This window comes from Eubalaena glacialis, chromosome 3 (assembly GCF_028564815.1).
Source record: "Eubalaena glacialis isolate mEubGla1 chromosome 3, mEubGla1.1.hap2.+ XY, whole genome shotgun sequence".
Classification (NCBI taxonomy): domain Eukaryota; kingdom Metazoa; phylum Chordata; class Mammalia; order Artiodactyla; family Balaenidae; genus Eubalaena; species Eubalaena glacialis.
This window is the reverse complement of record NC_083718.1, coordinates 176,093,812-176,118,763: the sequence shown is the minus strand read 5'-3', so window position 1 is coordinate 176,118,763 and position 24,952 is coordinate 176,093,812. Positions and strand designations below refer to the sequence as shown.

Here is a 24,952-nt window from a genome sequence, read left to right as displayed (position 1 = left end):
TATGGAGGTCCTGCTAAAGGTCAGGCCCTGAGCCCAGAACTGGGTGTTCAGAATTGGAGATGATTTAGGCTCCACTCATTGATGGGTGGCAAATCTAGCTAAGATTTGGGCAAAGCACAGAAAGTAGAGTGATCACCCCCAAGCAGAGGGGCCAGCATTTGCAAAGACACAGAGATGGGTTGAGGCGGGTGGCAAAGGAAGAGCCAGGGTAGGTGATGGGAAATGAGCCTGGAAAGATAAGCAGTGGAGGTAGAATCATGGAGGGACTTGAAGGCCTGGCCGAGGAGTTTAAACATATCCTAGAGAACATGGGAGCCATTGATGGTTCACGAGGAAGAGAATGGCAGGATCCGCACTGATTGGAAAGGAGGCCCTATGCAGTTTGGAGGAAGACTCTGAAGGGGTAATAAAAGTCACTTTTCAAGGTCCGGCTGCACAGCTGCAGGAACAAAACACAAAAGGGGAATTAAAATCCAATTTCGCTGCTATTCACATTTTCCCAGTGATGTTTCTAACGTGGGCCGGGAGGGGGTGTGAGGGCAGAGTGGATAAAGGGAAGGTGAGCGGGGAGGCCATTTAAATGTGTCAAACCCAGGTGATCATTTGGTATCTTATGTGCTCCCAGCCTTACTCTGCCCCCTTCCCTTGGTTTTGTGTTGGGTCTTTTAACCTGGAGTCAGGCAAGAGTGATGAATGGATAAAAGCACATTGTAATCTCAGGTCAGCTGATGATCATGGGTTCAGTGCCGCCCAGGAGCTGCCTTCAGGTTTAGGGCAACAGCCCCAGAATTCTGACTCTGTCTTGGGCTGGCATCTCCCAGTCTTTGTCCCTGAGTGTAAATGGACAGTTTGCTGGTGGCAGATAAGCAGCACTTGCTGTTAGGGCGGGGCACAAGGGCATCAGCTTTCCACTCACAGCCCTGACTCTTTATTTTTCTCATGGCTCTCACGTCCCCAAGCCCTCTCGAAGGCTCCAGGCAACAATACATATCCTGTCGCCATCTCCCTTCTCACAGCCAGTACCTAAGGCAAGGTCACCAAACTTGGGTTTCAGCTTTCCAGTTGTTCTCTGGCTTCCTCTCCCCACCCCACTCTGTTCCCCTCTTCTAAAGGCTGGGATTCTGGGGTCCCTAATCAGATAGTAAAAGCAGTTCTTCACAGATGGGTGCCTGCAGCTTTTGAAGGGAGCTTAGCCCCACTCCACCCACCCCCACCCCTCCCACGAAGCTGCAGGTCTGACATGCCATCACATGAAGCCTCAGGTCATGCGAGGGTTTTGCAGGATGGAATTGAACACTGGGTAGGCAAGGGAGGATTGACATCTCCATTGCTTTTCTGGTGGAAACGAGGCAGCTTGATGGCACAGTGTGGAGACAAGATGTCCATCAGGGTAGTGTTGGGGAATCTCCAACCCGCAGCCTTGTGAATTCCAAATCTGGTCCAACACTGGCTGACAGGCAAAAAATTTTACTGTGTGTTTCTCTGAGAAGCTGTGTAAATAAAGTCACCTTAGAATGTATTCTATGTGGATGCTCACATTCTGTTAATTTAGTGACTAATGTATGGCATGTCTTATTTTTCAAAAAAATGTGTGTGCTATGTGCAAATAGCATTATGAAGTGGTATTTAATTAAAAAGAAAATCCATGTGATGCCTGTTGAGCTTGAGTCTTTTATGTTTGGTTAATACTTTCCAGAGTTATCTACGACAGTGCTGTACAATAGAACTTTCTGCAACGATGGAAATGTTCCATGTCTGTGCTGCCCAAACGGCAGCCACTATCCACGTGTGGCTATTGAGCACGTTAAACATGGTGAGTGCAACCTAGGAATTGGATTTTTAGTTTTATTTAAATTCAATTATCTTAAATATCCACATATAGCTAGTGGCCGCTGTAGAAACCATGCAGATCTAGAGATGCCTGTGATTTCACTTAAGGCTGAATTAAGCACTTTTTTTTTTCCCTGCAGTGGTGAAGAGTATAGGCTTGTGGCCACACTGCCTAGGTTTGATTCTTGACTCTACTACTTATTAGCTGTGTGGTCTTGAACAAGTTGTTTAAACTTTCTGTGCCTCATCTGTAAATCCGGGATAGTAACAGTCACTTCCTAAGGGTTATTATGGGGATCAGGTGAGTTAATAGCTGTAAAGTCTTAGAACTATGTCCAGCATCCCATCAGGACACTGTATGACACTGAAGCTATGGTTTCCGTATTTACTTATTTATTTACTTTTTCACTTTGAAATTGTATAATGAACACTTGTGATTTTTCTTAAGTAATTCTAAGCAAATGTGTCTCTCTTCTTTCTAAGTTTCCAATCTACAAAGACAGGTGTGGAATAGAGCCTAAATCTTTATTTATACACACACACACACACAGAATAATATATACATACTCATACATTTAATAAGCACTTATTATATGCCACACACTATACTAAGACTTCGTGTACATCTCAATTCTCCTTTATAACAATTCCATGAGGTAAGTTTTAATATTATCCCCATTTCACAGATGAAGAAACTGAGACTCAGGTCATATAGCTGGTAAATAGCAGAACTGCTATTTGAGCCCAGAACTGCCTGACTCCAAAACCTGAGCTCTTCATCCCTCTGCTGTGCTCCCTTTCCTTGGTGTGGTTGAATTTCCATGGGGTAAGTTCACCACACATTAGGATTTCACCTTTATCTGACAAATAAAAAGGATGTACGGTTTCTAAGAAGGATGCAGACTTAAAGAACAGAATGCCCCCCTGCCCCTAGTTCATATGTTGAAATCTAATCCCCAGTGTGATGGTTTTTGGAGGTGGGGTTTTGGGGAGGTGATTAGAACATGAGGTTGGAACCCTCATGAATGGGATTAGTGCCCTTATAAAAGAGACCCCAGAGAATTCCCTCATCCCGTCTGTCTGGTGAGAACATGGGAAAAAATACCCTACTATACTATTATTTCTTTAAAACAGGACATCAACACCCAAATAGTAAGGGCAAAATCTCACAACAGAGAATAATCCCTGAAACTGAATAATTTACCTTTATGAAAAATTTAGGACAGTCTCATTATTTGCCTCATTTTCTTGCAGGCCTGTAAGATGAAACCAGCATTAGGGAACCTAACAACTTGGTTTGATGCAGCTCAAACTTGGTATTACTTGTGAGGAAAGGGGGGCTAGTTAGCTGTAGACACAGGACTAGAACCGTCTTATGAGCTCTAGTCTGTCCCCTTTCCACTGCATCACTGAGTCCTGCTACATCCTACATCCTCCATGCACCCCATTCATTGAGTTTTAACTCTGTGCCAGGCCCTGTGCTAAGCACTTTACATCCATTATCGCATTGCATTCTCTCAACAGCCCTGCAAGGAACCTGTTCAATCCCTGTTTTACAAATACAGAAACTGAGGCTCAAAGAAATTCAGTCATTTGGGTGTGTAAGCCGCAGAGCCTGGATTCAAACCCAGATATAACTGATTCCAAAGTCTGTTTTTTTTTTTTAAATCCCATCCTCGGTATGTCAATAGACAATACTTTTGTACCTTTACATTCTTTGTTCATTTTTAAGCATAAAATGCAACTTTCTCTGAGTCTGGAGGAGCACAAGAGCATTAGCTTTCAACCTTCACCGTTGCCCTGGGCCAAGGCATCTTTCATTCCTTTGGTACACTGAGTATATGGTATTTTAGGCAATTATTGTATCAATCAGGGTCCAGTCAGGAGACAGAAACCACGCCAGTTTTTGGAACAGAAATTTTAATATAAAGAATTGGTAACTAGGAATAAAGTTGTTCACTAGGCAACTGAAAGGGTACAGAGAGACCGCTAAGTATCATACAGGTAAGACGCAGCTCCCACCCCGAAGGCTGGGGGGGAAAAAGGAAGAGGTTGGAATGATTACAACTTAGATGTTTGGAGGAGGGGCCCTGCGGAGCTGAAACTCAGAGGAGCTGAAACGGAGGCTGATGCTCTGCCTCAGAGCTTGGAGGAAGACCCTGGAAAACTGGGACCCAGGCCCACGAGCCTCTGGATAAGCCCTGGAGACCACAGATGAAGAAGCCACACCCTCTGAACTTAAGTGGGAGAAAAAAAAATTTAATTATGCCAAAAATATTTGTTAGAGTTTCCCATTCAATATGGAGCCTAAGCACACACATTCACCTCCTCTCTGTCCCAGAGTGGCTTTGGGCTTAAAGTCAGTAGGTATCAAGAACAAGAGTGCTCTGGACAGCTATCAGAGGGATTGCTATGCCAACAGGCACAGAGCAGCTATGCCCCAGTTGAAGCCCTAAGAATTACTCTAAACAGTGGAAGTGACTTGGCTGTAGAGGGCCCACGGTAAGGATACTGGGGTGGGGGGGGGCGGGGTCAAGATGGAGCTGAAGAAATGAATGGACCTCTAGAATAACCAGGAGGAGAAATAAGGAAAGACAGCCCTGTGCAGGCATGATAGACACTGAAGCTCCCTACTCCTAGAGTCAGTCTTGCTTATTTTTGCCTGCGTCCCAAGGCAGCCTGCCGGCTCCTCACTCACACACCTGAAGGGGAAGCTGATGGAGAGACCCTGTTCACTTCCTCAGAGACAAAAATTACCCCTCCCACGGAGGGGACCGTAAGCCTTTGAATAAACAAACCCACACGACTGCGAAGGAAACCCACACAACTGCAAAGGAAACCCAGCCAACTCTCTGCAGGAAGCAATATAGCTCTTCATTCATAAGTGGGAGTTATCCACTGAGAATTACAAGGCATTTGAGAAAATCCAACAACACGAAAGAGAAAGACTAAAATTGTTGAGGTGAAACAAGAATGGCAGGATAGTGTAGTCAAAGCCGGCCATAGTCCACAAGGATTCATTAAATCGTCATCTCTGTTTTTGTGTATGCTTGAAATTGTCACAATAAAAAGTGAAAAAATGGTGTTTTGAGCACTTGTCATGTGCTAAGTACATACATACAGCAATGAAAAAAAGAGAAACACCATACAAAGGAGTCAGAAAACGAAGCAAACAATATAAAGTGTGATGGTTAATACAACTGAGGGACTGATGATGAAATTTCATGGGGCCAGGACTAAGCAGGAAACAAGAGAACCCAGAAGGGGAGACGGAAGCTGTGGACATGGCCCTGGGTGTGGTGGAGAGCAGGCACTGTGTCTCAGCCCCAGAGCCCGGGCTGAGCTGGACAAGGCGGAGACGACGTTTCAGTCCAAACTAGGATATCTGCAGGGCCAGCTACACAACATCCAGGACCCAGTGCAAAACGAAAGTGCAGGGGCCCAAAAAGTGAGAAAAAGTGCCATTAAATGGACCATTTTTTACCATTCATTTTTATTTTATGCAATACCCATTTTTAGACACAAATATAAGAGCACTAACTCATGTAGAAATCACTGATATGACACAATTCGTATTTCATTGCTTGTACATGAATAGGTATTGTGTTCTTACCTGAACAATGGAAATCCTACACAAAACTAACTCAACTGTTTTTATTTCTTAATGGGTATACACATATCCTACCAACATTCTCTGCCTTCAGCTTATTGATGAGTAAAGAAATAAAAAGAGAAGGAGCTGTGGGTGGTCTGAGCCTTCCCTTTCCATCTAGGTCATCATTTTCAGCGGAAGTGGTTGTCTGATAGGCTGATACAGGGAAGTAACACGTGTAAGAAGGACATGATGGGGATCCTTGTCCGTTGCCTTCTTCCTGCATTGAAAGAAAGTTTCAGTTGGAATGGAAAGTGTAGCCTCTCCAGAATGTCAGTCCTTCCCCACTCCCACCCCTGCCCCCACTGAATCACAGGCCTAATGGTCACCTAGGATTTGCCTTGAGCACGCCTGATGAGGACGTCAGGAATGCTATGTGCAAAGAATGCTGCACACACGTTGCTTTTAACTCCTCTGCTCACACGCATGTGGCACCCATCAGACCTTGCTGACAAACAGAAAGATGTTCAAAGATAAAATTATAAGAACTTCAAGATGGCAAACGCAGAGCATTAAACCAAGTGTGAGGCCCCTTTGAGTGTGAGGTCGTGTAGGAGTGCACAATTCACACGTGCCTGGAAAGCTGGCTCTGGCTCTCTAGGGGCATTCCCAAGACCCCCACGTGGTGCCCACTTATGTGGACTCATAGTAGCAAACTGATAGGTCCTCAGTGTGAAAGCTGCTCTGAATCCAGATCAATCTGGGCCTCATCTCATGAATGACAGCAAACTCCTTTTACCGATCTGGGTTTTTGCACTCTTTAATCAATAGAAATTGATGACGCCAGACAAGAAATTCAGGCAAGGCTTTATCGCTGCAGCACAAGGGAGCAAAAACATGTAACAGGTGTCCTTGCTCACTCCCTGAGGGGGTGACAAGCTGGTCCCTTAAATGGGGTGAGGGTGGGGTGGATCGGTGGATAGGCCAGAAGGGCGGCTTAGGTGGTCTGCCCACCCCCTTGTAGGGATCATGTGTAGTACCCTGCTTTTGCTCCTGGCACCTCAGAAGTGGCAGTTGGGTTTTGGCCTTTTTGTACCTCATTGTTCATATTTTGCCCCAACTGCACATGTGGGCACTTATTTTTAGTTCCTTATAGTTTCTTGTATTCTGCTGGTCGAGGAGATATTTGTCCAGGTGCAAGTACTGCAGCAAAGGGTCCCAGGTCCCAGGTCCCAACCTGTAATAGGAATAGAAGAGAGTTTTACTTGAGCCAAACTGAGGACTATAGCCCGGGAGACAGCCTCTCAGATAACTGAGGAACTGCTCTGGAGAACCATGGTTTTCAGCACAATTTTGTATCTTGTCAGGACAAAGAAAACCAAATAAGTCAGGGATACATTCCTTCAAGGTTTAAAAACAAACAAACAAACAGATCAGCACATACACAGCAAGTCAGTATGGCCTTGGCACCTGGGAAGGGAATCTTATCATCAAAGGAGTACTAGCATTGGCATCCCAGGAAGGGAGGCATTTAATCTTTATTTTTAACATGGACATTCTTTATTTCTGGTCAATATGTCCTTTTCTTTAATAATTAAAGCAGATGTACAATGTTTGTTTGATAGGCCACAAACAGGCTGTGTTAGTTAGCATAAAATCAAGTTAACCTATGTATAAGCCAGAATGACTTCCCCATACCTCAATATGTGAAAATATCTTTCATTGTTCTTAAAAGGTGTTGGTATCCATTCTGACTGAAATAAATCACAGATTCAAAGAAAGAAAGATTCAAAGAAAGAAAGACAACAAACTCTACTCTGTGGGCATTTCCAGTATGCTGCTGCCACTTTAAAAACTGAAAAACTGTAAATTCAGAAAATGGTCAAAGCTACCTGGGATACTTTTTTTTTCTTCCAGTTTTATTAAGATATAATTGACATACAACACTGTATAAGTTTAAGGTGTACAGCATTATGATTTGACTCACACACATTGGAATGATTATCACAGTAACTTTAGTACACGGGATCCTTTTGAAGTAAAGGAGCAAGGTAGGTGTCTGAGTCAATTCCTCTCAAGTCAAATCACCTAAAGCCGACAGCTTGATTTGTTGGATAAATGTGCTTATCTAATTTACACTTCAACTGTAACCCATTCAACCCAGGCCTCACCAGACCATGACTTTGGCTAATAATACTTTTCCTTTTTATACCCAGATTATTATAGCACAAGCTTCTAATAGCTGGAAATTAACCACTTCAATATGACATTCTCTTCCCCAGCCCCATCTTCTGCTTTTTTGAGAGATTCTCAGGAAACATTTCAAGTGTACTGGGTGCTCTGTAACATCTCTTGGGTTTTCCTTTCTTAATTACTCCTCTTGCCATGACCTCTGCTCTACTAGCCGCTTTGAGACCATCACTGAGCTGGGTCAGCTGCCCCCTGCTGGTGACCTCCCACTGATATATACTCCCCCTACCCTCTCTGGTCCTTACCGTGGGCCTCCCCCTCCAAAGCATGGGTCAGGCCTTCAGCAGCCCCTGGAAATAGCTTCTTGTGAGCCCACAGGTCCAAACAGAACCTCAGGAACCCTTCACAAGCAGGACTCTCATCTGGTTCCAGGTAGGCCTACACACCATGGGGCCAGCAGCCCATCTCCTTTCTCCTCCACCAGGTTTCTCTGAGCACCTGAGAACCCAGACCTGACTAATCCCACTGAGCCCTGAAAGAACAAGTCTTTCCTCAAGAATTTGGCTTCGTCAAAAAAAAGCCCAACTCAGTGGTCCCTCCCAGAACTGAGGCAACTCAGCCTAGTCCTTTAGACACTGGCAACATCAAGATGAATGCTGGTAGCATTTGAAAACCACTCAGTGGCCACACACATTGTAGTACAACTGTGCACATGATCTCTGGTCTGGTCATTTAGGTGGGGTTTTTTTAGTGTCTTCTAGATCTCCGGTGATGTTGCTCCCTGACTGAAGGAAGATCACATGGCCTGTCCAATAATAGCTAAGAGAAGCACAGAGCAGGACACAGGGAGGCAGCACAGTATCAAGGCTAAGAGTACAGGCTCGGGCTTCCCTGGTGGCGCAGTGGTTGAGAATCTGCCTGCCAATGCAGGGGACGCGGGTTCGAGCCCTGGTCTGGGAGGATCCCACATGCTGCGGAGCAACTGGGCCCGTGAGCCACAACTACTGAGCCTGCGCGTCTGGAGCCTGTGCTCCGCAAAAAAGAGAGGCCGCGATAGTGAGAGGCCCGCGCACTGCGATGAAGAGTTGGCCCCCGCTTGCCGCAACTGGAGAAAGCCCTCGCACAGAAACGAAGACCCAGCACAGCCAAAAATAAATAAATTAATTAATTTAAAAAAAAAAAAAAAAAAAGAGTACAGGCTCTGCAGCTTACTTTCTCTGGAATCTTAGGAAAGTACATAACTCCTCCAAACCTCAGTTTCCTCATCTGTAAAATTGGCATGGTAATACTGCCTCCCTTGCAGTTTGTTGTAAGGATGTAATATAGAAAAATGCCCGGCACTGAATGACGTCTCAATAACATTAGCTACTGTTATTATTTTTCTTTAAGCTAGGGAGAAGTAAAAGTAGAGGCACAGAGCCACAGGCCAAAGTCAAAGAGCTAGGTGCTTAGATTTTGGCTTCTTGCATTGTATTTGGGGCTTGGCCACCTTTGGGAGGCCTTGTGAATAGACATGTATCTCATCCACTCATGAATAGATTTTTACAAGTTTAACCTTATCACCAAGCTTGTGGGTATCTTTTTGAAGATGCCCTTGCATACAAAGTTTCTGAAACTACAAAGCTAGTCTCAGTCATACCGAAGGATAAAATCTTCCAGTTGCCAAGGTATGCAAATGTAATGGACGGAATGTTTGTGTGACCCCCAAATTCATGTGCTGAGACCCTAATCCCAATGTGATGGTATTTGGAGGCGGGGCCTTTGGGAGGTAACTAGGTCATGAGGGCAGAGCCTTCATGAATGGGATTAGTGCCCTTGTAAGAAGAGGCAATGCCAACAAATTGGACAACCTAGAAGAAACGGACAAGTTTCTAGAAACCTACAGCCCACCAAAACTGAATCAAGAAGAAATAAATAATTTGATCAGACCGACCATTAGAAGTGAAATAGAATCTATAATAAAGAAAATTCCCTGCAAAGAAAAGTCCAGGACTAATGGCTTCACTGAGGAATTCTGCCAAAACATACAAAGAAGAACTTATACTGATCCTTCTCAAACTCTTCCAAAAGACTGAAGAGGAGGTAACACTCCCAAAGTCATTCTATGAAGCCACCACCCTGATAAAGATACTACCAAAACCAGACAAAGATACTACCAAAAAAGAAAATTACAGGCCAATATCTTTGATGAACATAGATGCAAAAATTCTCAACAAAATACTAGCAAGCCAAATCCAACAACACATAAAAAAGATCATAGACCACAATCAGTTCATCCTTCACAACCTGGTTCATCCCAGGGTCACAAGGATGGTTCAACATACACAAATCAATCAATGTGATACACCACATCAACAAAGGAAATGACTAAAACCACATGATCATCTCAACAGATGCAGAAAAAGCATTTGATAAAATTCAACATCCATTCATAATAAAAAAAGGAAAAATGTTACCAAAGTGGGTATAGAGGGAACATATCTCAACATAATAAAAGCTATTTATGACAAAACTACAGCCAACATAATACTCAATGGTGAAAAGTTGAAAGCCTTCCCACTAAAATCTGGAACAAGACAAGGATGCCCACTCTCACCACTTCTATTCAACATGATATTGGAAGTCCTAGACAGAGCAATCAGACAAGAAAAAGAAATAAAATTTATTCAAATTGGAAGGGAAGAGGTAAAATTGTCATTATGTGCAGATGACATGATACTATATATGGAAACCACTAAAGACTCCACACAAAAACTACCAGGACTGACAAACGAGTTCAGCAAGGTAGCAAAATACAAGATTAACATGCAGGAATCTGTTGCGTTTCTTTACATTAACAATGAAACATCAGAAAAATCCTTTTTAAAATCACATCAAAAAAGAATAAAATACTTAGGAATAAACCTGACCAAGTAGGTGAAATACTTATACACTGAGAACTATAAAACACTGATAAAAGAAATTGAAGATGATTTGAAGAAATGGAAAGATATCCCATGCTCTTGCAGTGGAAGAATTAATATTGCTAAAATGGCTATACTATCTAAAGCAATCTACAGATTTAATGTGCTCCCTATCAAATTACCCATGAAAATTTTCACAGAACTATCGATAGAACAAATAATCCTAAAATTTACATGGAGCCATAAGAGACCCAGAATTGCCAAAGCAATCCTGAAGAAAAAGAACAAGGCTGGAGGCATAACCCTCCCAGACTTCAGACAATACTACAAAGCTACAATAATCAAAACAGCATGGTATTGGCACAAAAACAGACATATGGATCAATGGAACAGAAAAAAGAACCCAGAAATAGACCAACACACCTATGGTCAATTAATCTATGACAAAGAAGGCAAGAATATACAATGGAGAAAAGACAATCTCTTCGGCAAGTGGTGTTGGAAAAGCTGGACAGCCACATGTAAATTAATGAAGTTAGAACACACCCTCACACCATACACAAAAATAAACTCAAAATGGCTTAAAGACTTAAATATAAGACAGAACACCATAAAACTCCTAGAAGAGAACACAGGCAAAACATTCTCTGACATAAATCATAGCAATGTTTTCTTAGTTTAGTCTCCCATGGCAATAATAAATAAAAGCAAAAATAAGCAAGTGGGACCTAATCAAACTTATAAGCTTTTGCACAGCAAAGAAAACCATAAACAAAACAAAAAGACAATCTACAGACTGGGAGAAAATATTTGCGAACAATACAACTGACAAGGGCTTAAATTCCAAAATATATAACCAGCTCATACAGCTCAATAACAAAAACAAACAAACAGGGCCTCCCTGGTGGCGCAGCAGTTAAGAATCTGCCTGCCAATGCAAGGGACACAGGTTCGAGCCCTGGCCGGGGAAGATCCCACATGCTGCGGAGCAACTAAGCCCGTGTACCACAACTACTGAGCCTGAGCTCTAGAGCCCGCAAGCGACAACTACTGAGCCTATGTGCCACAACTACTGAAGCCTGCGCGCCTAGAGCCCGTGCTCCGCAACAAGAGAAGCCATGACAATGAGAAGCCCTCGCACCACAATGAAGAGTAGCCCCCGCTCACTGCAACTAGAGAAAGCCTGCACACAGCAATGAAGACCCAACACAGCCATAAATTAATTAATTAATTAATTTAAAAAACAAACAAACAAACAAAAAACAACCCAATCAAAAAGTGGGCAGAAGATCTAAATAGACATTTCTCCAAAGAAGACACACAGATGGCCAACAAACACATGAAAGAATGCTCAACATCACTAATCATTAGAGAAATGCAAATCAAAACTACAATGAGGTACCACCTCACACTGGTCAGAATGGCTGTCATTAAAAAGTCTACAGATAATAAATGCTAGAGAGGGTGTGGAGAAAAGGGAACCCTCCTGCACTGTTGGTAGGAATGTAAATTGGTGCAGCCACTATGGAAAACAGTATGGAGGTTCCTTAAAAAACTAAAAATAGGGACATCTCTGGTGGTCCAGTGGTAAAGAATTTGCCTTCCAATGCAGAGGACGTGGGTTCAATCCCTGGTCAGGAAACTAAGATCCCACATGCCACAGGGCAACTAAGCCCGCATGCTTTAGAGCCCAAGTGCCTCAACTAAAGAGAAGCCCATGTGCCGCAACGAAAGATCCTGCATACTGCAACTAAGACCCGATGCAGCCAAATAAATAAATAAAATATTAAAATTAATAAAAAGTAAAATAAAATAAAATAAATATTAAAAAAAAACTAAAAATAGAGGTACTATATGACCCAGCAATCCCACTCTTGGGCATATATCCAGAGAAAACCATACTTCAAAAAGATACATGCACCCCAATGTTCATAGCAGCACTATTTACAATAGCCAAGACATGGAAGCAACCTAAATGTCCATCGACAGATGAATGGATAAAGATGTGGTATATACATACAATGGAATACTACTCAAGCATAAAAAAGAATAAAATAATGCCATTTGCAGCAACGTGGATGGACCTAGAGATTATCATACTAAGTGAAATAAGTCAGAACAATAAAGACAAATACCATATGATATCACTTATATGTAGAATCTAAAATATACAAATGAACTTATTTACAAAACAGAAACAGACTCACAGACATAGAAAACAAACTTATGATTACCAAAGGGAAAAGGGAGTAGGGAGAGAGAAATTAGGAGTTTGGGATTAGCAGATACAAACGACTGAATATAAAATAGATAAACAACAAGGTCCTACTGTATAGCACAGGGAACTATATTCAGTATCTTGTAATAACCTATAATGGAAAAGAATATGTATAACTGAATCACTTCACTGCACACCAGAAACTAACAACAACAAAAAAAGAAGAGGCCAGAGAGCTGGCTTGCTCTCTCTCTGCCATGTGAAGATACACAAGAAGACATCTGTAAACCGGGAAGAAGGCACTCACCAGAACCTGATCGTGATCTTGGACTTCCACCCTCCAGAACTGAGAAATAAATGTCTGTTGTTGATAAGCCACCCAGCTTATGGTATTTTGTTACAGCAACCCAAGCTGATTAAGACAGCATGTCATTAAGATCTTCTCTCAGTTCTAAACCCACACTTCCAGCGGATGGCTTTGGGGTGCCGGGGCTGAAATTGCCTTTCTGCTTTGCCAGCTGCTCCCGGTGAGGGAGACTGTGAGGTTGCACGAGGAAGAAGGACTTACTCCTTCCTATTTCCTGTTTGTACGTACATCACTCGGCAACACTGCTTCACTCGAGCGCAGCAGCAGCTGAATCTGGTTTTGCAGTTGGACAACCAACTTCATAGCAACCCCTCAGAGACATCAGCACCCCTTCCTCAGAGGTCTGGGGCCCAGGTCTGCTGTGCCCTCCTCTTACATATTTAACACGCTTATTGACATAATTCACATACCATACAATTCACTCATCTAAACTGTACAATTCAATGGTTCTTAGTATATCCATGGGTATGTGCAACCATCACCACCATTAATTTTAGAACATTTTCATCACCTCTAAAAGAAACCCTGAAAAGAAAATAATAGGTGGACTTTCTCACCTTCTGAGATGGCCCACACTCTGTCTGTGGAGTGTGCTTCTCTCTAAATAAATCCACTTCTTACTGATCGCTTTGTCTCTCACTGAATTCTTTCTGCGATGAGACATCGAGAACCTGAGCTTCATGAAGTCCTGAAACCAGTCGTTCCACAGGAACTAAGACCCCCACACTCACGTGGAGGATGGCGACTACCTGCTGAGCGCAAGCAGTAGACCCCAGGCTGTTCAGAACCAGAAGGTTGATGATTAAGATTCCTAAAACACCACACTGTTACTTCACAACCAGTCAATGAGAAGAAAGTCATGAATCCTTCAGCCTCCCCCCACCCCCGCCGCAAATGTTGCCTTTAAAAATGTTCCCCTGAAAGCCATTGGGGAGTTTGGGTCTTTTGAGCATGAGTTGCCTGTTCTCCTTCTTGGCCCTGAAATAAACCTTTCTCTGCTCCAAAAGAAGAAAAAAAGAAAATAACAGGTGTTGGTGAGGATATGGAGAAACTGGAACCCCGTGCACTGCTAGTGGGAATGTAAAATGATGCAGCCACTATGGAAAACAGTATGGTGATTTCTCAAAAATTTAAAAATAGAGTTACCATATGATCCAGAAATGCCACTTCTGGGTATATACAAAAAAGAACGGAAAGCAGGGACTCAAACAGATATTTGAATACCCACGTTCACAGCAGCATTATTCATAATAGCCAAAAGATGGAATCAACTCAAGTGTCCATTGACAGGTGGATAAACAAAATGTGGTGTATACATACAACAGAATATTATTCAGCCTTAAAAGGAAGCGATATGGATCAAACTGGAAAACATTATGCTAAGTGAAATAAGGCAGACACAAGAGGACAAATACTGTATGATTCCACTTACATGAGGTACTTAGTCAGATTCATAGAGACAGAAAGCAGGGAATGGTGGCTGCCAGGAATGGGGGGAGGGGGGTGGGGAGTTGACTGGGTAGAGAGATTCAATTTGGAAAGATGAAAAATGTTCTGGAGATGGATGGTGGTGATGGTTGCACAGCAGTGCAAATGTACTTAATGTCACTAAACTGTGTACTTAAAAATGGTTAAAATAGTATATTTTATGTTACACACATTTTACCACAATTAAAAAAAAAAACCTGTACCCTGTAGCTATCACACTCCCCCCCCCCCCGCAATATTTCCTATACTCCCTATCCCCACCCTCCCAGCCACTGGCAGCCTCTAAGCTATCTTCTGTCTCTGTAGATTTCTCTGTTTTGGACTTTGACATGAATGGAATCGTGCAATATGTAGACTAGTGTGACTGGTTTCTTTCACTTAGCATAATGTTTTCACAGTTCATCGAAGTTGTAGCATGTATCTGTGCTTCATTCCTTTTTATGGCTGAATATCCTCTTATCTTCTAAGTTTTAATAATTAAACCTCTTCCGTTGGTTCCTTTCATCCTAGGAATGGGAAGCTGCTTCCTGCAGTTGCTACCTCTGTGACCCCTTTTTTTTTTACCTGTTTAGTTACTAGTGAATAACTTTATATGTAGGTAACAATTCTTTATAATAAATTCTTTCTGTTCAAATCACTAGTGTGACTTCTGTCTCCTGATCAAACCCTGATAGTCAAGAAAAATCAAGATAATTTGAATTCCTGGGCTATTCATGCAGCTGCCTATTTTTAATGTTCCATTTTCTTCCTTTCTTTTCTGTGCCCCACCCCCTCTCCTGATGATGGTCATCTAGCTCTTATTATCCTCCACCCATCTGCAGCTCAAATTAATCAGCAAATAATATCTCCTCCTAACAAATTCAAGAAATGCAACATTTAAAGAGCGGCTCCTTCCAGCGTGGAGTAGCCCTGCTGCTCTTGAACCCATCTGCAGTGAATTCTGCAGCCTCTGAGTCTGCAGGCAAACAGGACTGATTCTTTGTAATTTAGAGGAACATAGCTGGATGAAATCTTACACAGCATCCAGGCTTCAGAAGGCACTGATATACCTCATCTTACAAAATAGATTGGAAGGAAATATACCAAAATATTGAATAATCTCTAGATCATGGGGTTATAAGTGATTTTAATTTTCTTATTTATCCTTTTGTTTTCAAATTATCCATAAAAACCAAGTCTAGCTTTTACAATGAGGAATTTTAAGTATAAAAAATCGACATCACTCATCTCCCAACCAATGGTGCTGGTAAGAAGCTTCCCCCCTTCCCAGCCGGCTCTTGGATCATGTTGTAACTCTCCTCTTTGGGGAATGACTGATTTTCCAGGAAGAGGAGATAAATGAGGGTGTTACCAGGGAGGCTGGGTAATTAAAGCCTCTTCAGGAAAAGGTGTCATCTACAAGGCAAATCCCATAGGAGATCTAGAGTGTGTGGCAGGCCATGAATTTAAATATCTAATATGCCTGGGTTCTATGAGCCTTTGAGACACAGAGACAGAGACAGAGACCAATTGGCAGGCAGGCAGGCAGGCTTCCATCTTCAGGCCTCTTCCTTTCTCAGTATGTGTTCTCTCATGAGGTGATCTCTCTCACGATCAGAAGCAGCTCTGTTTCCTCCCTCCCTTTCTCTCTTCCACATTTATTGAGCACCTACTATATACCAGAACCAGATATTGTTATAGGAGCTGGGGATTTAACAGTGAACAGACTACTCCCTGCCCCCATGGAACTAATATTCTAGTAATGGACTTAGGCCATTAAATCAGTAACTGCATAATTATTCTCTTAAATACAACTGTGATAGATGCCATGAAAAGTAGTATAGGGAACTGTGGGTCACTCACAAGGTATATCATTTGGGATTAGGTTTGGCTGCAACAGACACCTAACAGTATAGAAGAACATTTCACTCCCAGGTAAAGGCAGTCTGTATACAGGCAACCCAGGGCTGGTATGGCAGCTCCAGTGTCACAAGGGATCCGGGATCCACATCTTTTGGATCCACCATCCCAGCATGCGGCTTCCATCTTCAAGGTTACCTCCTGGTCCAAAATGGCTGCTGGAGCGCCAGCTATCATATTCATATTGCAGGCTAGAAGAAAGAGGAACAGTAGAAGTGCACAGGGTACCTCTCCCAGCTAAGTCAGCTTCCTTTTGCTCATATCTCACTGGGCAAAATTAATTTATGCCTAGCTGCAAAGGCGGTAACACACTGCTGCCTTGAATACCATTTCCTTGTAAACTGATAATAAACCAACTAATGTTTACTGAGCATCTGTAATGTGTCTAGCTCTTTAGAAAACAACCCTGCAATGCAGATATCATCACTGTCATTCAACAGATTGGAAAAGTGAGGTTCAGTGGGTTTAAAGAAACTGCTCGAAGATCACACCACCAGTGATGGTGGAGCTGACTTCCTGAAGCCCATGCTCTTTCCATTGTATTTTGCTGCCTTCCCACCAGCAACTAAAAAAATGGAGAAGAAAGTTCCTCAGACTTGTCATTGATTATATTTAAAGAAAGGCCCCTTTTTTCTATTTAAAGTGCATTGATGCTACGCAGCCAATGAAAAGAACTTAGATCTGTATAAAAGCAGGGACATGGTCTGTTTTGTTCACCACTATCTTCTCAATGCCTAGAACAGTGCTGGGCAAATAGTAGAAATCCAATAAACGTGAATGTTCCCTGAATGTTCTTTTGTACCCCTTTCCAATCAATCTCCATCCTTCAGATGCAACCACTATTCTGATGCTGATCACCATAGATTAGTTTGGCCTTTTATTTAACATCATGTAAATGGAATCATACATCTATAACTCTTTGGTGTCTGCCTTCTTTTTGCCCAACAATTTTTTGAGATTTATTTATGCTGTTATGTGTATCAGTAGTTTATTCTTTTTATGGCTGTGTAGTATTCCATTGTTGGAATATACCATAGTTTGCTTATCCATTCTTCTTTTGATGAACATTTGTAATATTCCCAGTTTGTGCATATTATGAATGAATAAAGATGTTAAAAGCACTCTTGTACAACCCCTCCCCCTTTTGGGGGATATTTGCTGACATTTTTTGTGAATATATAACTAGGAGTTGAATTTTCGAGTCACAGGGTAGATGTACCCTTAGCTTGAAAAACTGGCAAAAGTTCCCAAAAATTGGTTGTCTCCTTTTACATTCCACCAGCAACACTGGAGTGTGAGATGGAGATCTTTTATCATTTCTATTAATTCCATAGCACAAACCTAATAAGGACTTTTTAAAGTATTGACTTTTAAGTCTACTCAGATAAGAATAACAAAATCTGAAATGAAATCATCTGTCTGGAAATTCTCCTCCAATGTAAGAGGTGAGCTACTCAGGATCTGTAGCCTCATCTGATGGGTTCTACTTGAGTTTTTCAGGACAGCAAAAATGCTTATCAACCTTGGCATAGGTTTCAATGGATTGAGTCACAAGGGATCAATTTCTCTCTCTTTTCTTCTCTGCCTGTAACTCAAACCTCACAATGATGAGGAGGAGAGGGAGGGAGTGTTAGAAATGTAAAACTACGTGAAGTTCATTCATAACATGCACTTATTATACACTGTGGGCACAATGTAAGAGGGAAGATGTGGAAGATTCCATTCTTGTTCTTAAGTTGCTCACAACCTAGTTGATAGATATAAGATGGCACTGCTTCCTCTGCCCACCATGTAAAGATTGATGTTCTCCTGGATTCGGCCCTTTGCCCTTTTCGTGTTTCTTTTCCAGCTGCTCCTCCGGGGTCATCTCACCTGAGCTAATGATTTCAGCTACCCTGCACACCTCCTTCCAGAATCACTATGCTTGGTTTGAGCCCACTCCTAGGCTCCAGACCTGTGTCTTCCGGCTGCTTCTATCCCAACTCCTCTCTCATGCTCATAACTTACATATAATTCATCAGTAAATTTTGTTAACTTTGCCTTTAAATTCCACCAGGAACATACTATTTTTCACCACTTCCTTTCCTATAACCCTTGTCCAAGCCACTGTCATCTCTGGTCTGCCTTATTGTAATAGCTCTACCAAATCAGTATTGCTATCTTATCGCCTGTTGCCTACTCTTTACTCATTTCCCTTTCTTTCGGTAATAAAAACTTGAATTACCTTTGGTGAATGTAACCGTCAGGGTTCCCGCAGAAGGTTAATCTGAGCTGAGTTTGGTAAAGGTTATATACAAATGTGTGGGCAGGGTTGAGGGAAACAAGAAGGAATGATAGGATGAAACTCTGAGGCTGCCAGCAGAAGGGAGCTACTACCACCTCTAGGCCAAGAGAAGGGAGACTCTACCAGAGCTAGGAGAGACCCGTATGAAGAGGGGCACTAGACAGAAGACTCAGCAGAGGTATGTGGCCAACATGCAGTGACCCAGAAGGGAAAGGGCCTGCGGAAGGGGCCTTACTTCATCCTCCTCCAATCCTCTGCACGCTTCCAATGTCTTCTATGGATAAATTCAACTGTAAGCCAGAGAATTAGGGACCCACTGAAGCAGTCCACGCTGGTATCTCCTGAGGCACAAATCAGGAAGAAAAAAATGTAGAGAGTAGATAAAGGGATCAAGAGAAAATTTTTGGTCACACAGGAAGCCACCTTTCCCTAATTCTCAGTCCATGAGATTTAAGAGCTACTGACCACACCTTAGCTCCAGAGGTTAGCACATGACCCAGATCTAGGCTATCAGAATAGTCCACGCCCCTTCTGAAGACAGTGGCTTAATGATGCACGAGTAACCCAAGTTAGACCAACAAGATGCAGTCCTGGGACTTTTGTTGACAGCACTGAGGAAAAGAAACTCTCTAATGGTAAGGATATGATGTGAAGTTGTTAGCAGCCATTCTGCTATCTCATGGGGAAAGGCAGCCTGAGAAAGAAGTCAACACAAAGGAAAACAGAGTTAAGAAATGGAGATCAAATCCTGATGTCATACTTTTAAGCCCTTAGATCCAGCCATGCTTGAAGCCCACAACTTTTCTGCATTACATGAGGTAATGAATTCCATTTGTTGTTTAATCCAGTTTGAGTGGTATATTGCATGCAAACAAAACAAAAACAAAACCTCTTGAATAATATTTAATACTTATCCCAAAGACCAACATAAAGGCATACCTTTATATCTCTAAATATGCCATTATTTCTATGGAATGTCCTTTTCCATATTCTCCACCTAGAAAAATCCTACTCAAATAACCTCTTAATGCAAAGCCTTCCCTCAGTTTTCCAGGTAGAATTGCTCGATTCTTCCTCTGCTTTGTCAGCACTTTGCAAATGCCTCTATCAGTGTACATATAAAGTTGTGTCATAGTTAGTTGTTTGCTTATCTGTCTCCCCTATCTGTGAGCTCCTGAAGGGGTAGATTTGCGTGGCCCTTACCCCTGTAAGCCTAGTACCCAGCACAAGGCCTAAACCCTGAGTTAAACAAGGCTAAACCAGTCTTTTTACTTAAGGACCTCTCAGAGCCATTTCTGTGTTAAGATGCATTAATGGGTCCCTATGCAGGGGTACAGAATGCAGCAATTTCCAAATTCATTTGACCTAAAAACTCAATTTTTGCTGAAGTTGCTATGTTTGAGAAATTTAGAGAAGAAAAATAACTGCGGTTCTTAGGGTGACCTTAATGCATGAAGTGGCTCTCAATAAATATTTGTTAAGTGAATGAAAGGGAGAACTTGGTGGGGAGCAAGGGGCAGTAGGGTTGGAAGCAACAGAAACAACACAAGCAATGAACAGGAAGCCAGAGGGGTGATCCGTTGGACATATCTCTGTGATGGTGCCAGGTCAATAGAATAAGAATGATTGGGACCATAATGCAATCCTGTTTCCTTAGTTTAAATCTAACAGAGATTAGATGTATTCTACACACTTTAATCCTTCTTCCTGTCCCATGACCCAGGGGCTAAGTGCCTAACGGCACTGCTTCCTTGATTTTGACCTTCAATTTGCTTCACTTTGCCTCAGAGGGGACTATGTGGGAGATCAGAGCTGATTTTCCTCTAACTGCACACCCTTAAGATACATTCCTTTCCTGTTCTGTGCCTGTTTCCCTCTCTGTGAACACAGGCTCCCTTCCAAGCTTGGCTCAGACGCCTTGGGAAAAATAAAAAAAATTTTTTTTTAAATAACCTGACAAAGGAAGCCCCAGTCCTACCACTGTAACTTTGGACAACTCATTGAACAGCTTAGGCCCTTGGTCTTTCTATTTGTAAAAGAAATAGAGGCTTCTGAGAGAATCAAGCAAGACTGTGCGGTGAAAAGTGTTTTGCAAACGGGAAATAAAACATTAGAAATGTAAATATTATTAGGATTGTACATACGATGAAGAGGAGGTGGAGGGAGAGTGGAGGGGGGGGAGGAGGAGGCGGCGCCTGCAGCACAAGCCCACCGTGGTTCAAAGCCCAGGACAAGGAGTCAGCAGCCGGATGCAACCTATAGCTCAACCACCTAACTAGCTGTCTCGCCTTGGGCAATTAAGCACATGGAAGCCCTCTTCATCTATAAAAGGAGGATAATAATGTTCGGTTCGCTGGTTGTGAGGTTAAATGAGGTAAATCCTGCAAAGCACGCGTTGCAGTGTACATAGTAACTAGCCCTCAGTAAATGTTCATTATATTCCTAACTGTTCTTGCCACCGACTGAATGGGACCAAGCATGAAAAGGAGATAAGCCATTTCTGGTCACGGTGCAAGACCAGAAGATCGCCAAAGGTCCCGTCGTCGGGGGCACCTAAAGCCCCCTCCCCAGCTAGACCGCCCAAGCCCCTCACCTGCGCGGAACAAGAAAACCCGGAGGCAGGTCAAGTGCGAGCGCGCAGCCAGGCTCCCGCCCCGGCCCCAAGGCCGCACGCGAAGGGCGGGGCCGCTTCCTGCCGGCTCCTGGGCCCCGCGCGCCCCCGCCGGGTCGTCGACACCGGGCGCCTGCGCCGCGCGCGCTCGCCGGAGGTGGGGCGTGGGAGGTGGGGCGTGGGGGGCGGGGCGGAGCCGCGCGGGGCCGGGCGTGCGCGCGCGACGCCGACGGTCTCACTCTACAGGACGCGGCTCGCGCCCAGGCCGAGGCGGTCGGTCCCGCGGACGTCGAGGGCGTGGCGGCTAGGCTCTGGGCAGCGGGCACCTAGCAGACTGTACCCCGGCGGCCGCCCGCGGCGTCTCCCCAAGCGCGGCCCCTCGCGGCGCCCCGTCTATCGCGTAGCCCGTCCGGCCGCCCCGGCCTCTCCTTGCCTGCCTGCCTGCGGCGGCCACGCGAGCAGGTGAGTCTCCCCTTCGCAGGGTGGGGCCGGCGCCCGCCTCTCCGAGCAGGCTCTGCACCCGGCTCTCGGGAGGATGGGGGGCACTGGGTGTGGCAAGTTAAAAAAAGAAACGGTCCGCAGGTGCCCGGGAGGGGTGGGCCCTCCTGTGCCCGAGATCCCAGAGATGCTGCGCCTTTGCCTTCCGGGTCCAGCCCCTCTGGCGTCCAGGCTCTTCTCTGACAGCTCTGGGGTCGTGTCTTGGAAAACAAAACCAAGAAAAATGTTCTCTCTCCCAACAGCTGTTTGACTTTTTGAAAAGCTGACAGAGCCAACGTGCTCCTGAAGGCAGAAGGGTGCAGTCCAGGGGCCACCAGAAGTTGGAAGCCCCTCCTTTTTTCTTGCTCTTCTTCCTCCGTGATGCGCGGGTAACCATCGCATTACCTATTCGATAACTTCTTGAAACTTGTCTGTCTGCTTCCATCTGCTGCCTGGACCAATAGAGCAGTAGTGGTCCGTTTTCAGGTTGCTTCGTCCCAGCTTCCGTGCAAAATCTGATCATCTCCTTCAGGGATTAGGAGTCTAGTGCAGGGAGCAGTTCAGATCCGTGTTGCAGATACAAACTAGGATTATTTAAAGTGATGTTTTAGTGCAGTGCTCAAAGCCAGAAGTATTTGCTCCTTCTCGTTGAAAGTTACCTAGCACACCACATTTATTCGAACTTTTAATAGAAGTCTCTGCATTTCATAGAAGTCTCAGATGTACAGTTTCATAAGCGATTGACTTATTTGTAGCTGTGGTTACAATAGGATTTAAAGTGATTAATTTTAAGACTGTTTCATTAGCTCTGATTCAAAATACTAAATTGTAAAAACACAATACTGAGACTCAGATGTTTGTGTATCAACTAAGTTCGTGCTTTTTGGTGGGGATATTATATTGGTTTTCTAGAAATGGATTTTTGATGCAGGAGACAGTGAAAGGCCTGAAAACTCAGAGCCCCTTCTTTAGCCACGCTGTCAGCTTTATGTTTTACCAGATTGGCAAAACTTTTCTTCCTTAGCGTGGGAAGAGATTTCAGTGCTTTTCAGGAAAACAAGATTTGTCCCACTATTGAATTGTAACATCTGTAAAGCTTTTAAACGTGTTCATGTTAAGGATTACAAATGAGTACAAATTTTGTATGGTACTAGAGGATATGTTGGTTGAAAGACTTAGGCAAAACATCATGAAAAATAGTGTGATTTGGAAATCTGTTAGGCTGAAGCCTGTGAAATAATGGGAGGTCTAAAGTTCAATACCATTTGTTATTTAGACCCAAAGAACTACAGAAGGTGGAGGTCAGACAGTGGAGCTCCACTTTTCCCCTAGAATGTAGTGGTTATAGTGAGAGGAAATGAATTACATGCAGTGAAACAAATAGCATCAGTCTTTATATCTCTACTTCAATTATTCTTTAAAACCTGTTATTTTCATTTGTTCTGACAAATGTGAAAAGAGGGCATAGGTCATTGAAACATACAAAATTCAAAAATCTAATTTTCATCTTTACTGTTGCACCATTTTTTTTTCTTACCACAGCTACTAAAAAGTAGTAAGATTCTACCTAAAAGTAGTGAGTGGGGAGGAAGTGGGAGATAGAGGCTTGTAGGATAGCTATTCAGAACCCCCGCATTGACAATGCAGAGGGTTTTTTTTAAAAAAGAAATTTAGTCTAAATTTATAATTTAGACGTTTTTAAAAGGTATTTAGTAGTTCAACATTAGCTGTGAGTATTTTCCTCATTTTATATTGAGAGGACAAATGTAATACAAAAAGCCAAGTGACTGTTCCAAGGTTATTCAGCAGGGCACTTGTAGAGCTGGAAATGGGGTATTTGTTTGCTTCCAGTATTGATCAGTAGCATTTTGAGCACATCAAAACATAATAAAGTGCATCTAGCTAAAGTATTTTAAATATGCACCAAGTTGAGAAGCATACTATTTTGAAAAGTTATTATTTTTTTAATCCTGGAGGAGGAGGAGGAATTTACCTTTTCCTGATCAGAATTTAAAATGCAAAGTCAAATCCATGTGCTTGACATTTTCCCCTGATGGATTATTTCTGTCACAAGGCTTGTAGCAGAGCAGAGGGTCATGCTACTTGGAGTTTTCCACTCACTTGATATTTCCATGAAGAAACAATTTGCCAGAAGCCAGCCACAGCTACTGTTGTGCTGCAGATGATGCTAAACCCTGATTAGCACAGACCTTTGCTTACAAAAGCTGGTGGATATTGGTTCAGCCCTTTCCAATCAATATTTCCCTGAGTTAGTAAACTGAGGGACAGCTTAGTCTTGTAGGAGTTGCAGTGGGGCAGAGTTAGCGACAACTCCAGTAATATCAGCATAGAAGCTGTGTACTTCTGTAAATTTTTTTCTTTTCCTTAATAAAACCAAACAACTTCTTAAGTACCAGCTGAGTTACCTTATAAGATGATTTCTTTAAGGATGTGCTAGGATTGTCTTTTCCACTGGTTGACTCTGATCATATCTCTCTGTTCAAATCTAGCTACATTTATGATGTCAGAAAATTGTGAAATGGTTGACGATGTTGACTTAAGCTTTATCCAAAAAAATCTCATGGCAGGCCTTTAGCAAGAGAACCATCATATGAAAGACAACATCTCTAATACTGTGTGCAGTGAATTACAACATAAAATTCTTTGAGGCCCTTAAAAAGTGCACCATGGCCTTTTTTTAGCTAGCTCTCTGTTTTTAAATCTTTAAATGACTTCATACTGGAGCTATATTACTACTACCAGTGGTTGCTCTGGAGCTGATTTTATTGATAGACCTGCGACTGAACAGTTTTCTTGAAATGATACAAAGTGTTAGTTTTATTTTCTTAGTTTTATTTTTGTATCCTTTTTGTTGCTTGGAATTAGATCATTTGGGTGTGTATTTTTCTCATTTTGTTATTTTAATATCAGTTCCACCAAAGGTTCTGATATTATTGGGATCCTTTCGACCCAACAATACATTGACATAGATTGTGCCTATGTAAAAATAATTAGTTATTGACCACCAACTATATGCAAAGCATTAGTCTGAGCACCCAGCATGTATTCTCTCATTTAATACTTCTAACATCG

At 42.9% G+C, this 24,952-nt stretch overlaps 1 protein-coding gene across 3 annotated transcripts in view; it reads left to right on the top strand.

Moving 5' to 3' along the window:
• Window positions 1-21,594: 21,594 nt before the first annotated feature.
• RCAN3 (RCAN family member 3) overlaps window positions 21,595-24,952 on the top strand; it is a 28,333-nt gene continuing 24,975 nt past the window's right edge. For 2 of the 3 annotated variants that reach the window (XM_061186988.1, XM_061186986.1), the window contains exon 1: window positions 21,595-21,844. The gene's annotated coding sequence lies outside the window, so the exon portion shown is untranslated. Of the gene's footprint in view, window positions 21,845-22,151; window positions 22,249-24,952 lie in introns of those variants that run through there. The other variant, XM_061186987.1, reaches the window with a different exon arrangement.